Source organism: Diabrotica virgifera, chromosome 1 (genome assembly GCF_917563875.1).
Source record: "Diabrotica virgifera virgifera chromosome 1, PGI_DIABVI_V3a".
Lineage (NCBI taxonomy): Eukaryota > Metazoa > Arthropoda > Insecta > Coleoptera > Chrysomelidae > Diabrotica > Diabrotica virgifera.
The window spans coordinates 51913866-51929228 of NC_065443.1; positions in this window are offsets into that span (position 1 = coordinate 51913866).

Below are 15363 nucleotides of genomic sequence, written 5' to 3' on the forward strand. Positions count from 1 at the left end.
GTCATCTATGCGTAATTATTACTTTATTATTGTGAAAAGAAAACGTTAAATAATAAATATACACCACCGTACAATCATTTTGTGAGGTTAGCTAGCATGCGGTTGGTTTGTTACTTACCAGAGTCGGACTGAAGCTTTCGCCACCGCAGCTTAAGATGACTTCACATAATGTAAACACACCTTCCGATCTAACCAGTCCAGTAAATCAACGTTCGAATATCACAAACAGTTATGCATCAGCCGCTTCATATTCTTTTCCGAGTAAGACCCAAGCAATTGTATTTAGCTGTATCGATAATGCTAAACTGCAGGATTATTTCATTCCGTTGGGCACAATAATCAACCCAAAAATATCATTTTTTCATCTAGATTATCTCATAATAGAATCTGCATGTATTTGGCAAACAAAACCGTAGTAGATAATTTCATGACACAACATGGCTCTATAGAAGTACTCGGCGAAGTTGTAACAGCACGGAGACTTGTCTCTCCAGCAGAAAGACTAGTCTTGTCTGGTGTCTGCCCGTCAATTCCTCATCAAGTATTAGTTGAAGAATTACAGAATATCGGTTTAAAGCTTATTTCCCCAATAATATTTCTGAAAATTAGCTCGAATCTTCCGGAATATAGTCACATATTGAGCTTTCGGAGGCAAGTTTATGTAAGCCCTATAACATCATCAATTCCAGATTCTATTCTAATAAATTTCGACCAAACACCTTACTGCATATTTTTGTCACAAGGTACAGTCACCTGCTTTATTTGCAAAAATACAGGATACATATCATCCCAATGCAATAACAGTTCAGTAACGGAATCAACTCTTATTGATTCAAACAATGAAGTACCAAATCAAACAGCTCCAACAAGTATATTACACAAGGTACCAAACACTCAGCAGTCATCAAGTTGCTTTATTTGCAAAAATACAGGACACATATCATCCCAATGCAATAACAGTTCAGTAACGGAATCAACTCTTATTGATTCAAACAATGAAGTACCAAATCAAACAGCTCCAACAAGTATATTACATAAGGTACCAAACACTCAGCAGTCATCAAGTGATGCATTATCAAATCCGAGCATATCACCTACACCTACAAATCTCCATGACCAAGAAATTACTAATACTCCTACTCATAGCAACACTTTCAATCAACCACATTCAGCGGCAATACCGTTTCCACAAACTTCGGAAGCAATATCCTCCAATCTATCAGCACCTCTTCCATTAGATATAACTGCAGAAAACTCTAATAAAACTGATACATCACCACAATTTTCTGAAACAACCATTTCAACCAATCTTACAAACAAAACTTCAAGCTCGACTTCTGTCACTACCAATGAGTCTGCTCCAGTACTTCCAAATGTAATAAAGCCACAACATCTAAGTGAAAACTCTAATAGCACTTGCGAAAACGCAAGTTCTTCCATGAAACGCAGTATTGGTGAGGTTGATACGCCGCCTTCAGACTCAGCAATTTCATCACAAAATCTGTTTGCAAACCCCAAATCCTCTAAACCAAAAAAACCGCGCTCATCTAAAGTCCCATCTACACGGGAAACTCTTTAAAATTTTATTGATAATCATACCCCACCATTCCTTTTAAATTACCACCAATTGTCCTTACTGATTGATAATGTCCAAGGCTCCCCCGACACTATTAGCGTCGTTAAAGAATTTACAACTGATATGGCTGGTTTACTCCATCTTTTACAAAGCAGCTATCAATATGCAAATGATAGATCTACAAAAACCAAGTTTACAAAGCTTCAAAAGAAACTAATCAACCATTTAGGGAAAGAGATTTCTGACTTAGATAGTGACTCTTCTGTAGACAATTGTTCAGTATCATCTAACTCCGAATCTGTTAACAATATTCAACTCGATACCTCAATGGAACATTGATGAATTTTTCCATCGTCTCCCTATGCTACAGCTTCTTTTATCTGAATATTCTCCAGATATTATTTGTCTACAGGAGACAAACTCAAAGACCAATCAGTTGTACAATTCAAAATATTTCACTTGCTTCCGCAAAGACCGTACAGATGCAAGTCGTGCAAGCGGTGGTGTAGCAATAGCAATCGTTTCTTCAGAAAACAATCTTCTTCTCCGTTTAACCCCAGAATGTAGCACATATTCAGCTGAACTCTACGCCATATACCGTGCTGTGAAACTTCTTAACGAGCTTACACTCACAAAAGCCCTGATCATAACAGATTCTCTTAGCTTTCTAAACACATTAAAACACATTTTTCCGAAACATCCTTTTGAAAAGTTGCTAAAATGCCAGCTGTCCCAAGCTCATGAACATGGAAGAAGCGTCCAATTTTTATGGGTTCCCTCACACGTCGGAATTACAGGAAATAAAGAAGCTGACAGGACTGCACGAGAGTCAATTTTAAGTGATTTTTCGGAACCGATAGGTAAGTGTGTTTCCAGTGACTTAAAAGCTTATTTTAAAAATAAAGTGTTGTGTTTGTGGCGAAATGAGTGGTCTCAAAATAATTCTAAGCTGAATAAAATCAAAAATAATGTGTCTCAGTGGATTCCACCGTCGCGGAATAGACGAGAACAAATTGTGGTTGCGCGTTTACGTCCAGTACATACCAGGTTAACGCACTCTTACCTTTCAACAAAGAAAAATCTACCTATATGTGATCAGTGTAACGTTCGATTAACAGTCGAACACTTTTTAACAAGTTGTAGTAAATATGACCAAGAAAGACAGCGCAACAATATTCCAAACGCTCTACCAGAGGCTCTAGGTCAAAACTGTTCCTATGACAATATAGTTAATTATCTAAGATCCATAAACATTTTGTACAATCTGTAGTTGTTTACTTTTGTTATTTATATTTTGTTCCGTCGCTAATAACCTTTTGGTGGATGCGACTTCTTTTTCTAATAAAAAAAAACTATAGAGGCATAGCCTTACTCTGTGTGAGTTATGACGTGTTTACGTGGATCATAAAGCGGAGAGTAAGCAACTTCACAGAACAAATCATAGGAGAATACCAGGACGGTTTACTATTGACCAGCTATTCAACAAATATTAGCTAAAACCTAGGAGCATGACATAGATAGAACCAAATCTTTGTAGATTTTCGACAAGCCTATGATAACAGACATAGGTAGAGATAAAATATATGTAATTATGCAAGAATTTGGTATACCAAGAAAATTGGTAAAGTTAGTTCAAGCCACCATGACTCACACAGAAGCGCAAGTATGAGTTCAAAATGAATTGACAGATCCCTTCCAGATAACTAAAGTGCTAAAACAGGGAGATGGGCTGACATCGACTCTGTTTACTATATGTATGGAATATGTCATAAGAAAAATGTCCGTAAACCCAAAAAATTTACTTAAAACCCACTGTATGGTGGAGATATGTAGATGATGTGTTTTCAATATGGCCTCATAGATCAGAATTGTTGGATACATTCCTGAATATTATAAACGATCAAGAAGAGACAATAAAATTTACAATGGAAAAGGAATATAATAACAACCTGCCTTTCCTCGATGTTTTAGTCTCAAAGAAGGATACTGGATATGAGACTCAAGTGTATAGAAAACCAACACATACCAACAGATATCTCAATTACAAATCAAAACACAACATCAACGTTAAAAAGGGAATCATAAAATCCTTATATGGTAGAGCCAAAATTACTTGTTCTAACGAAAATTCATTTTTAGAAGAAAAACAATTCTTAACATCTGTTTTATTAAAAAATGATTATCCTTTATCGTTTATAAATAAGGAATTGTCAAGATTGGATCGAATGGAACAGAACAACATAGAACGGGATCCTACAACATTCACAAGAAATAATACGAGGAAAATATCAATACCATACATAAAAGGACTATCCGAGAAACTTAAAACAATAGGAAATAAAACAAACAACACATTGAGATCTATTCTATCTAAGACTAAACCTAACAATGAACAAGAAAGGACAAAGAATTGTATTTATAAAATACCTTGTGAATGCGAACAGTTTTATATAGGTGAAACATCAAGACCATTAAACGTTAGAATAAGTGAACATCAATCTTATATTAAAAATAGAGAGTTTGATAGATCTCAAATATGTCAACACGCATGGAATAATGAACATAGAGTTCAGTGGAGAGATTCAAGTATAGTCCTGAAAGAAACAGATAGTAAAAAGAGAAAAATCAAAGAAGCGGCTCTAATTATGCTAAACGAAACCAATTGTGTCGCAAATTCCTCGGTGGAATGCAGTAGGATGTGGATACCCATACTGAAAGAGGAAGTCAATAGAAAGAAAATACCACAATTAGTAAGTCAATAGTCGAGTTAGTACATATTTTATATTTTAGTATTACTTATATATCCATGTATTATTGATATTATTTATAATTTAATCAAAATTATAGTAAAGTCAGAATTTGGTATTAATTTTGAGAGTAATTTAAATGTAAGACCAAATACTTACGATGTCGGGATAGTATCACGAGGTTTTTCCTGGTATTCCCTCGTGATTTACTATGAGATCTCTAACGCGAGAATTTTAATGTCACCGTTGCATGTGGTTGTCTTTTTAAAGACAGATCACATGCTATGATTTTTTTGTGACGGATATTCTTGAGTTGGGGTTGATTTCATGTAATCGAATGAATTATCTTTCAGTAAAGTCGTCCCAGGAACGCAACTCATAAATATTGGCAATACCATTTTAAAGTCTTCTACTTTAAAATGTATCATATGTATCTGAATTGCCGATATAAATGAGTCAAATTAAATAAATTATTAGAAGAATTTTTTTTACTAGCAACAACATTTTTGTTTATGTTAGTAGTATTTTGTATTTTGACAACGGCACCCGATTTGGGCGTCGAAACGTTAATAAAAATCATTTTTTAAGAATACTGTGGCTTATTTCCCATTATAAATAGTTAAAATTGTAAAAATGCCACAAGAAAATAGCTTCAGAACAACATTAAAAAATTTACTGTTTAAAATAAGTCTACGCAGATTGTAATGTACAAAAAAAACATACAAACAAAAACCCAATTTTGGGACCAAAAAAAGGGGGAAACAGTGAAAAGGAAGGGCCTCCTTGCTTACAGTCTGTGGATAAATGAAGGTAAAGTGCTTCGGAAGCGATGTCGACCTTGCAGCGGCCATTCCGCTTTCGTAGCGCTGGATGACAGAGGAGGGTCTGGTTTAGCAGGTAGGCATTCGGCGTAGCCTCGGCGACGAGAGAGTTTTTTTTTAAAGTACCTCGGGAACTATCGCTGGGGCTACGAAGAATGAATCCTGCACTAAGGTCAATCCGGCGGCGTTCTGGACGCCATATCTATACTTCCATTATGACGACAGTGTCATCCGCATATCTAATGTAAATAGAAACTCCATTTACCGTTATTCCAGCTTTTTCACCCTGAAGAGTTTTTGCAGGATCTCTTTCGGGTAGGCATTACAAGAATTGGCGATAATACGTTTTCCTGTCTCACTAATGTCTAATTTCAATTTCTTTTGATAGCTGTTCATTAACGAGCACTTTTGTGATCCTGAGGGCATTATAGTCAATCTTCTTTGATTTATTTATTATTAATTGGTGCTGCACCATGCGGATCTGTTTTACTCAGGTTTCTGTATTAGAGAAAAATATAGAAAAACACCAACTGATAGACCGGTCAGATTTTAACAACAAGTGAAAACATTTATAAGGATCAAGCAGGAATAGATGATCCGTCAGCTGATGATGAGTCAGTTTGGGTTCAGAGACTGAATAGGAACCAGAGGGACTTTATTTGCTTTTAATGTGACAGCTCAAGATGAATTTGCATGTAGATGTGCAAGTTTGTTACGTTAATTTTGAAAAAGCAAAAAAATTAGTCCAAATTCTAAAGACAAAAAACATAGACACAATGGACTTACGAATAATAATAAAACTTTAGTGGAATCAAAGAGCATAAATTGTAATAGATAACGAACCCAGTTCAGAAATAGAAATCAGGAGTAGGGCAGTCAATGAGGGTATTTGGCTCCTAATTCCATCTTACCACATCGATTTACTTGATATTTTTACAGTAAGTAGGGAATAGCTCAAGAAACAAAGTCTACCCTATATGCTATGGCGCTTTTATCTTGGGGGCGGTTCCCACCCTTTCAAGAGGGTGGAAAATTGTTTGGTCAAAATAACCACGGAAATGGATAGAGAACCTAATTCTAAGGAAAAAGTGTTCTATATTTTTTTTTTGAAAACTCAATACTTTTTGAGTTATTCGTAGATGAAAATTGGCCATTTTCATTGAAAATTGACATCTTTTCGGACGGTTTTTTCGAATACCTTAAAAACTATGCATCTAACTAAAAAAACTATATAAAACATTTTTGTAGCTTATAAAAAAAAACAAAGTGATTCGTTCCTTCATAAATCTTCTAGTTGTAATATAAAACGAGATATGGTAGGTGGCAAGAGTTCGTTTTTTTGGTGCATGCTCAAACCGGTGTATTCAAAATGAAATAACAGAGAAGCGGTAGATTTTAAGTGTATAATGCTACCAATACCTTTTGTAGTGCTTGAAAAGACCTATAAAATGAGCAATATTAAATGTCGATTACATTCAAACTAAGCGAGATATGCAGCAAAAAAATTGATGACTAATGTATTTTAAGAAAATATGAGAAGTACATATATTTAACCTCATCCAACAGAATTTAAATGTTTCGTTTTTCTTCTACAATACCTTTTATTACAGTGTTCTTTCTATGTTCAGAAAGTTAGACGGGTTTAAAATGAGTGGTTACTAAAAAAAATAAGATCAAATTATAGAGCGCATTTTTAAATGTTCTTAAAACTCTTCCTTTTTCTCCATGTAACTCGAAAATGATAAGAGATACGAAAAAAAGATACACAAAAATGTAGGATTTTTTTAGATAAAAAATTTGTTTTTGTTTTTCATTACTGTATCTCTTATCATTATTAAGTTACATGGACAATGGAAGAATTTTTAAGAAAACTTAAAAATGCGGTCTGTAATTTGATCTTATTTTTTTCAAAAACCATTTATTTTAAACCCGTCCAACTTTTTGAACATAGAAATAACACTATAATAAAAGGTACTATAGAAGACAAACGATGCATTTAACTTCTGGTGGATGAGGGTTAAATATACTTCTCATTTTTTCTTAAAATACATTAGTCATCAAGTTTTTTGCAGCATATCTAGCTCAGTTAGAACGTAATCGACATTTAATATTGCTAATTTTAAAGGTTTTTTCAAGCACTACAAAAGGTATTGGTAGCATTATGCACCTAAAATCGACCGTTTCTCTGTTTTTCAAGTTGAATACACCGATTTGAGCATGCACCAAAAAAACAAACTCTTTTCACCTACCATATCTCTTTTCGTATTATAACTAGAAGATTTATGAAGAAACGAGTCTCTGTTTTTTTTTATAAGCTACAAAAATTTTCTATATAGTTTATTTTTAATTAGACGCACAGTTATTAAGAGGGAACAGTAGCGATCAACAGGTAGCAAAAACGCGTTCCAAGATTGCGGCCGTAATTTTGAATATTTTTTCGAGACATTTGGCACACGTATTCGTAATATAATAGAGAATGGCGGTACAGAGCTAAATTTGAAAAATATATTATTATGTGGAAATTACTCTGCAATTAAATACAATATTAAAAAAACCTGTACCGCCATTAAGATGAACAAAATAATAAACTTTTTTCAAATAAACTTTTTTATCCGATGCCTATATTTTGTGTCATTTTGGAACTACAGTGGAACCTCGATAACTCGGATTAATCGGGACCGCGGCCGATCCGGGTTATCGAAAATCCGGGTTAGCCGGAGAATATAGTAAAAATTAATAAATAACCTCCATTACAATTACAAAAACATGAAACACATATGCACAGTACACATCTAAATTACGTATAGTTGTATAGAGTGTAGAGTTTTGTTCATTTCTTGGTAAAAAACTCAGTCATACTGTAGAGATGTACCGACACCATAATATGGTAGGTCTGGATCCTGCGTACAAAAAAAAATTGATAAATAGCAAGCTGAAAATTTGTTATTAGCTTAAGGGTGTCTAGTCGGACAAACATTAATATATGGGAACACTGGAACAGGGGAAGTTTTAACTGTGGAACAGGTTAAAAATTTGGAACGGTCAGACCACGAAAACGGCACATGTATTTTTTCCGACAGAACAGACTTAAACTCTCCGAACAGAGATTAAACTCTCATGCAAAAATCAGACTGCTATTTATCACCAAATTGGCGTTTTAGTGAGTGGAACATGTAGAATATGTCAAATGACAGTAATTATGACAGGTGATAAATAGCAGTCTGATTTTTGCATGAGAGTTTAATCTCTGTTCGGAGAGTTTATGTCTGTTCTGTCGTACAAAACAAATGTGCCATTTTCGTGTTCTGACCGTTCCAAATTTTTGACCTGTTCCACAATTAAAACTGCCCCTGTTCCAGTGTTCTCATATATCAAAGTTTATCCGACTAGACACCCTTAAGCTATTAATAAATTTTTAGCTTGCTATTAATCAACTTTTTTTTTCATACGCGGGATCCAGACCTATGGTAGCATAATATCATATTATGATGCTGCAATAAATTTATTTTAAAGATTCGTCTTTATCAATCCTACCTAATGTTTCTAGTTTCTTTTCCATTGTCACTGCAACATTTTTACGTTTTGTTACCATTACGTAGACAAAGCAAACACAATCTGAAGCACGATTACATTACAGAACGGAAGTGATTAATAGGCTGTACTACACACAATACAAGAATTTTTAAATAGTCACGTCTTTTTTAAACAATGCTAAGACAGTTTGACATAAATAAAGAAAAAGGAATACAGACAGGTGTCTGTTCTTTCCGATAAGCTGAGACGGTCGCTCTGGCTGCCGCCGTGTGCATGAATCATTTTTACTATTGTACTTATGTGTTCAAATTACACAAATACACATCATCTCTGAAATATTATTTGGCCTACATACATTTTTATTTGATAAAATTGTTAAATTGTTTATTTGTTAAATTTTTGTCTGATGAAAATCGGTCCGGGTTAGCCGGACTTCCGGGTTATCGGGGGCCGACTTATCGGGGTTCCACTGTACTAACATTTTAGTAATTCCAAAATGACACAAAATCTAGACATCCGATAAAAAAGTTTATTTGAAGAAAGTGTATTTTTTTGTTCTTCTTAATGGCGGTACAGGCTCGTTTTTTTAATATTGTATTTAATTACAGAGTAATTTCCACATATTAATATATTTTTCAAATTGGGCTCTGTACCGCCATTCTTTATTATATTACGAATACGTGTGCCAAATATCTCGAAAAAATATTCAAAATTCCAGCCGCAATCTTGGAACGCGTTTTTGCTACCTGTTGATCGCTACTGTTTACTCTTAAGGTATTTCGTCTATTTTAAGTATTAAAAACCGTCCGGTGTGTCATTTTTCAATGAATAAGGTATTGAATTTTCAAAACAAAATTATAAAATAGTTTTTGCTCAGAATTAGGTTCTCTAGCCACTTCCGTGGTTATTTTGATAAAAAAATTGTTCACCTCCTTGAACGGGTGGGAACCGCCCACAAGATAAAAGTGACATAGGATATAGGGTAGACTTTGAATGAGGAGATACGTAGAGGGTATTCCCAAAATTTCATTAAAATCCATACAGTAGGATAAGATTCGGAGCTAATATCCTGTTCTTGCTCTCACTGACTGGCGTAGAGAGGAGTTAGGCAGATATGTATTATGTTTTTATTACTATTTATGTATATAGTGAATCCATTTTTGAAGAAGCATTACTATCTGGAAGTGTAATAATAATTAACGGAAGAAATATTATCATCATAAGTTATGCACATGACACAGGGATTATGGCAAGCTCTTCTGAACAACTCCAACATAGTACTAAACAAAACAAACAGTTTCTGTCAAAAATATGGACTAGAAATGAATATAAAAGACTAAATATATGATAATAACTAAGAAAACAAATATACAAACAAATCTAAATTTGAGAAATGTACCGATAGAAAGGGTTAATAAATACAAATACCTGAGCACCTGGATTTAAAAAATAATGCTCAACCAATAGAAATACGGACCAGGATAGAAACAGCAAAAAATTCGTTTGTAAAAATGAAAACAATTTTCAGCAATAAAGACCTTACATTCGAATTGAGAGTAAGAGCTCTGAGATGCTCAGAGCTGAGAAGGAGAGTACATAGACCTTTTAGCCCGATCAAAGAACAATCTGACCCCCAAAAAATAAAGGAAGGATGAAAATTTGGGAATAGGTAGTTGAAATTGTCTATTAATATATAAGAAAAATTTACAATTCTACATCCCTTCCATTTAACAAAAATAGAGGGGAATACCCCCTCTCGAAGGTGAAAAATATACATTCAAAATAAGTCCGGAATTGGATAAAATGACTAATTCTAAGCAACTTTTGTTCTATATAGTTTTTTCCCTAAGTCAATACTTTTCGAGTTATTTGCAAGTGAATAAGTTCATTTTTAACATAAAAAAACATATTTTTGGACGGTTTTTCGGAGATAACTCAAAAAGTAAGTATTTCAGCGAAAAAATATTCTTAGCAAAAATATAGCTTATAAAAAACTGAAAAAATGGTGTATGTTTGCGGTCTGTAGACCCAGTAGAAGCAGAGTTGTAGCTAATAAAAAATAGGTTCTTCTTCATAAAATTCCAAATCGAATATTTCAATGTGAAATAACCCAAAAACGGAGCACTTTTCGGGGAAATTCATTTCAACTTTTTTAAAGTGTTTAAAAAAAAAGGATTATTTTTGTTTTTTAAAAAAACTTGTAACATTAAAAGTAAGTGAGTTACGCTCAAAATATTGTTGGTCGCTTTTATTTTTTGGTAAAAAAATCGCGAAAATCACCCCCTAATAATTAGCACCACAAATAAATTTTATCATTACCACTTCACAAGTTACTTTGCTTATGTATTATTTATATGATCTGTAAGTTTCATCGGTTCAAAGTGCTTATTTTTGAAAAAGCTGTAGTTAAAATGGCTTGAACGAGTAACTAATCATGAGTTTAGGCAAATTTTTAACAGCCATAGCATAATCAATTTTAGTATAACAAGAAAACAAAAAAGGAAAAATATTCAGAAAAGCAAAACGTACATTTTATTACTCTTTAAGATTTTTGGTATTACTAATAATTTTTAAGTTAATTCCATGAACAATTCCATTTTTTTTTTCAAAATTAAAAAAAATGTTTTATTTTAAACCCAATTTTTTTCAAAACTGAGCACTTTGAACTAAAGAAACTTATAGATAATATAAACAATACATAAGCAAAGTAACTTGTGCAGCGGTTAGGATTAATTTTATTTGGAAAGCTAATTAGGGGGTGATTTTCGCGATTTTTGTACCAAAAAATAAAAGGGACCAACAATATTTTGAGCGTAACTTACTTATTTTTAATGTTAGAAATTTTTTTAAAAAACAAAATAAACCTTTTTTAAACACTTTAAAAAGTTGTAATGAATTTTCCCTGAAAGGTGCTCTGTTTTTTGGTTATTTCACATTGAAATATTCGATTTGGAATTTGAAGAAGAAGGGCCTACTTTTCATTAGCTACAACTCTGCCTGTATTTTTTTATACTGGGTCTGCAGACCTCACGCGTACACCATTTTTTTTTTCAATTTTTTATAAGTTATATTTTTACTAAGAATATTTTTTTCGCTAGATAGTCCGTTCTTTAACGGTAAAATATTGCAAAACCTCTCAATTTTAAAGAACCGCTTGGATTGACATGAAATTTATCATACACATAGCTAACAAGTCAAAGAAAAAAAGTGTTATTTTGCCGATATGTGCTTTTGCCCTGGGGGTGGTTTTCACCCCCTCTTAGGGGTGAAAAAATATTCATCCAAAGAAAGTCAAGAAATGGGTAAACTGGCTAATTTTAAGTAACTTTTGTTCTATAGAGTTTTTTCACTAAGTCAATACTTTTCGAGTTATTTGGCGTTGAATATGTTCATTTTTTCAACAAAATAACCACGCTTTTAGACGGTTTTTCGCAAATCACTCAAATAGAAGTATTTTGTCGAAAAAACATTCTGAGTAAAAATATAGCCTATAAAAAATTTAAAAAGATGGTGTATATATTATGTCTCTACACCTAGTAGAAGCAGAGTTATAGCTAATGAAAAATAGGTTCATATTCGTCAAATTCCAAATGGAATACTTTAACGTGAAATAACCAAAAATGAAGCACATTTCCGGGGAAAACTCATTACAACTTATTTAAAGTGTTTAAAAAAAGCTTCATTTTTGTTTAATAGAAAAAATTTCTAGCATCAAAATTAAACAAGTTACGCTCAAAATAAAGTTAGTCCCTTTTGGTTCTGGTAAAAAAATCGAGTAAATCACCCCCTAATTAGTATCTTAAATGAACTTAATCGTTACGACTTCACAAGTTTCTTGACTCGCGTATATATTGTTTATATGATCTGTAAGTTTCATCGGTTCAAAGTCCTTATTATTGAAAGGGCTGTAGTTAAAAGGGGTTGAACGAGTCACTGATCACGAATGTATGCAAATTTATAAACACCAAGTCTTGATCAATTTTTGTCTAACAGAAAAACAAAAAAAATACATGATATTCAGAAAAGCAAATCTGACTTTTTTTGTTTTTCGAGATTTTTGGTATCTCTAACAATTTTTAAGTTATTTTGAAAAAAAGCATATTTTTCAAAATTTAAATTTTTAAAAATTTTACTTTGAAACCAATTTTTTTCAAAAATAAGCACTGTGAATTGATGAAACTTACAGATCATATAAACACAACATAAGTAAAATAATTTGTGGAGCGGCAACGATTAATTTCATTTAAGTTGCTAATTAGGGGTGGTCTTCCCGATTTTTTTTTGCAAAAACAAAAGGGACCAACTTTATTTTGAGCGTAACTTGCTTAAATTTAATGCTAGAAGCTTTTTGTAAAAACAAAAATAAAGCATTTTTTAAACACTTTAAAAAAGTTATAATGGGTTTTCCCCAAAAAGTGCTTAATTTTTTGGATATTTCACGTCGAAATATTCTATTTGAAATTTGGTGAATATGAATCTATTTCTCATTGGCTATAACTCTGGTTCTACGAGATCCAGAGACCTATCGCGTACACCATTTTTTTTATTTTTTTATAGGCTATATTTTGGCTACGAACGTTTTTTTTCGACAAAATACTTACTTTTTGAGTTATTTGCGAAAAACCGTCTAAAAATGTGGTTATTTTGTTGAAAAATGAACATATTCACTCGCAAATAACTCAAAAAGTGTTGACTTGGCGAAAAAGCTCTATAGAACAAAAGTTACTTAAAATTAGTCAGTTTACCCATTTCCGGAATTATTTTGGACATATATCTTTTCACCCCCAAGAGGGGGTGAAAGTCACCCCCAGGGCAAAAGCACACATCGGCACAATATCACTTTTTTTCTTTGACATGTAAGCTATGCGTATGCCAAATTTCATGTCAATCCAAGCGGTTCTTTAAAATTTAAAGCAAAAACCGTGAAAGAATGGACTAAGAGTACTTACTTTTTGAGTTATCTGCGAAAAACCGTCCATAAACATGTTTTTCTTTTGTTAAAAATGAACATATTCACTCGCAAATAACTCGAAAAGTATTGACTTAGTAAAAAAACTCTATAGAACAAAAGTTGCTTAGAATTAGTCATTTTATCCAATTCCGGGCCTACTTTGAACCTATATTTTTTCACTCACGAGAAAATATTTTTCACCCCGTATTTCCCAATTTTTGTAAAATGGAGGAGATGTAGAATTGTAAACTTTTTCTTATATAATAATAGACAATTTCAACTACCTATATTTCCAAATTTTCATCCTTCCTTTATTTTTTTGGACGTTTTCGTAAAATTTTGTGTTCCCTGATCGGGCTATTTTCAGAGCAGCGATAGATATAGTCCAAGTAATGAAGCTTAAAATAGGACAAAACCTCGCAATTTTTACAGAATGGATCGATTTGCTTGAAAATTTGAGGATAAGTAGTGGATAGTTCAAGGATCAAAATCTATATGAGGCCGAAAGGCGCTTTTACCATGGGGGTGGTTGCCACCCCATTTGAGGGGTGGAAATTTTTTATTATATTTTAATTGCAAAAGTTGGTGAAAACGTTCATTCTAAGCAAAAAACGTTCTATACATTTATTTGCTAAAATTGATAGTTTTCAATTTATTCGCTATCGAAAGTGTTAGTTTTATATCGAAAATATCAATGTTTTTAATGAGTTTTCTGCTAATAACTCCAAAAGATTTCGTTTTTTCAAAACAACTTTATGTAACAAAAATGTACCTTTATAAAAAATAAACAAAACCGTTTTTTTTTAATTTTCTTAGAGACCAATAGTAATCGAACTATACTTTATTATATGTTGGCTCTTCTTCGTCAAATGCTAAATATTCAAGTTTCAAAGTCAAAAGACGGGAAAACTATGCATTTTTCGAGGACAACTTATCCGAACTAATATAAAGTACTTAAAAATATCTATCCTGAAATTAAAAAGAAGTCTCTAGCTCAAAAATTAAGTGACTTATAATGGAAAGAACGTCAGTTCCCATTTTTTTCAGCGAAAAAGTGATCACAAGCAACCCCCTAATCACCACCCTAATTAAAATTAGTCATTAACCTTATTTGGTCTTTTTTATTCATGTATTTTTAATAGGTTCTACAAGTTTCATCGGCTTAGAATGATTAGTTTAAAAAAAAATGGAGTTAAAAATTAATAACGAATTTTTGTAGTTTGGAAAAAAATGCCGTTTTCTTCAGAATAGCAAAATTAGCATCAGAGATACGAAAAAGTGTTTAAATATGAAATTGTAGCTTGTTTAATTCCCAATAACACAGTTTACAAAAATATTTTCTTCGGTAAAAATTGAGTGAGCTATTGACAATTAAAGCTTGTAATAACATGCAAAAACCACCTTTACCATCCCTCTAAAAGTCACCTCTTTTTGCGACTGAGGATTACAAAAAGATTTAGTATTAATTGACTTATATATCTTGTAAAAGCCTACAAAATTATTTTTTACAAAACTTTCTAAGATAAAAATAAAAAAGTTACGGTTAAAAAATCAATATATCTTTTTGAAAAAAAAAAAAAAGAGAAATCCAATTGGAAGCATAATAATGTAAGTTAGCGGTATTTTTAGTCATTGGGCTTATTCATTTTAATTTATTTATGTATTATTGATAGATTCTAGAAGTTTGACTGGATTAGAATGATTAGTTTTAAAAAAACTGGAGTTAAAAGCAAT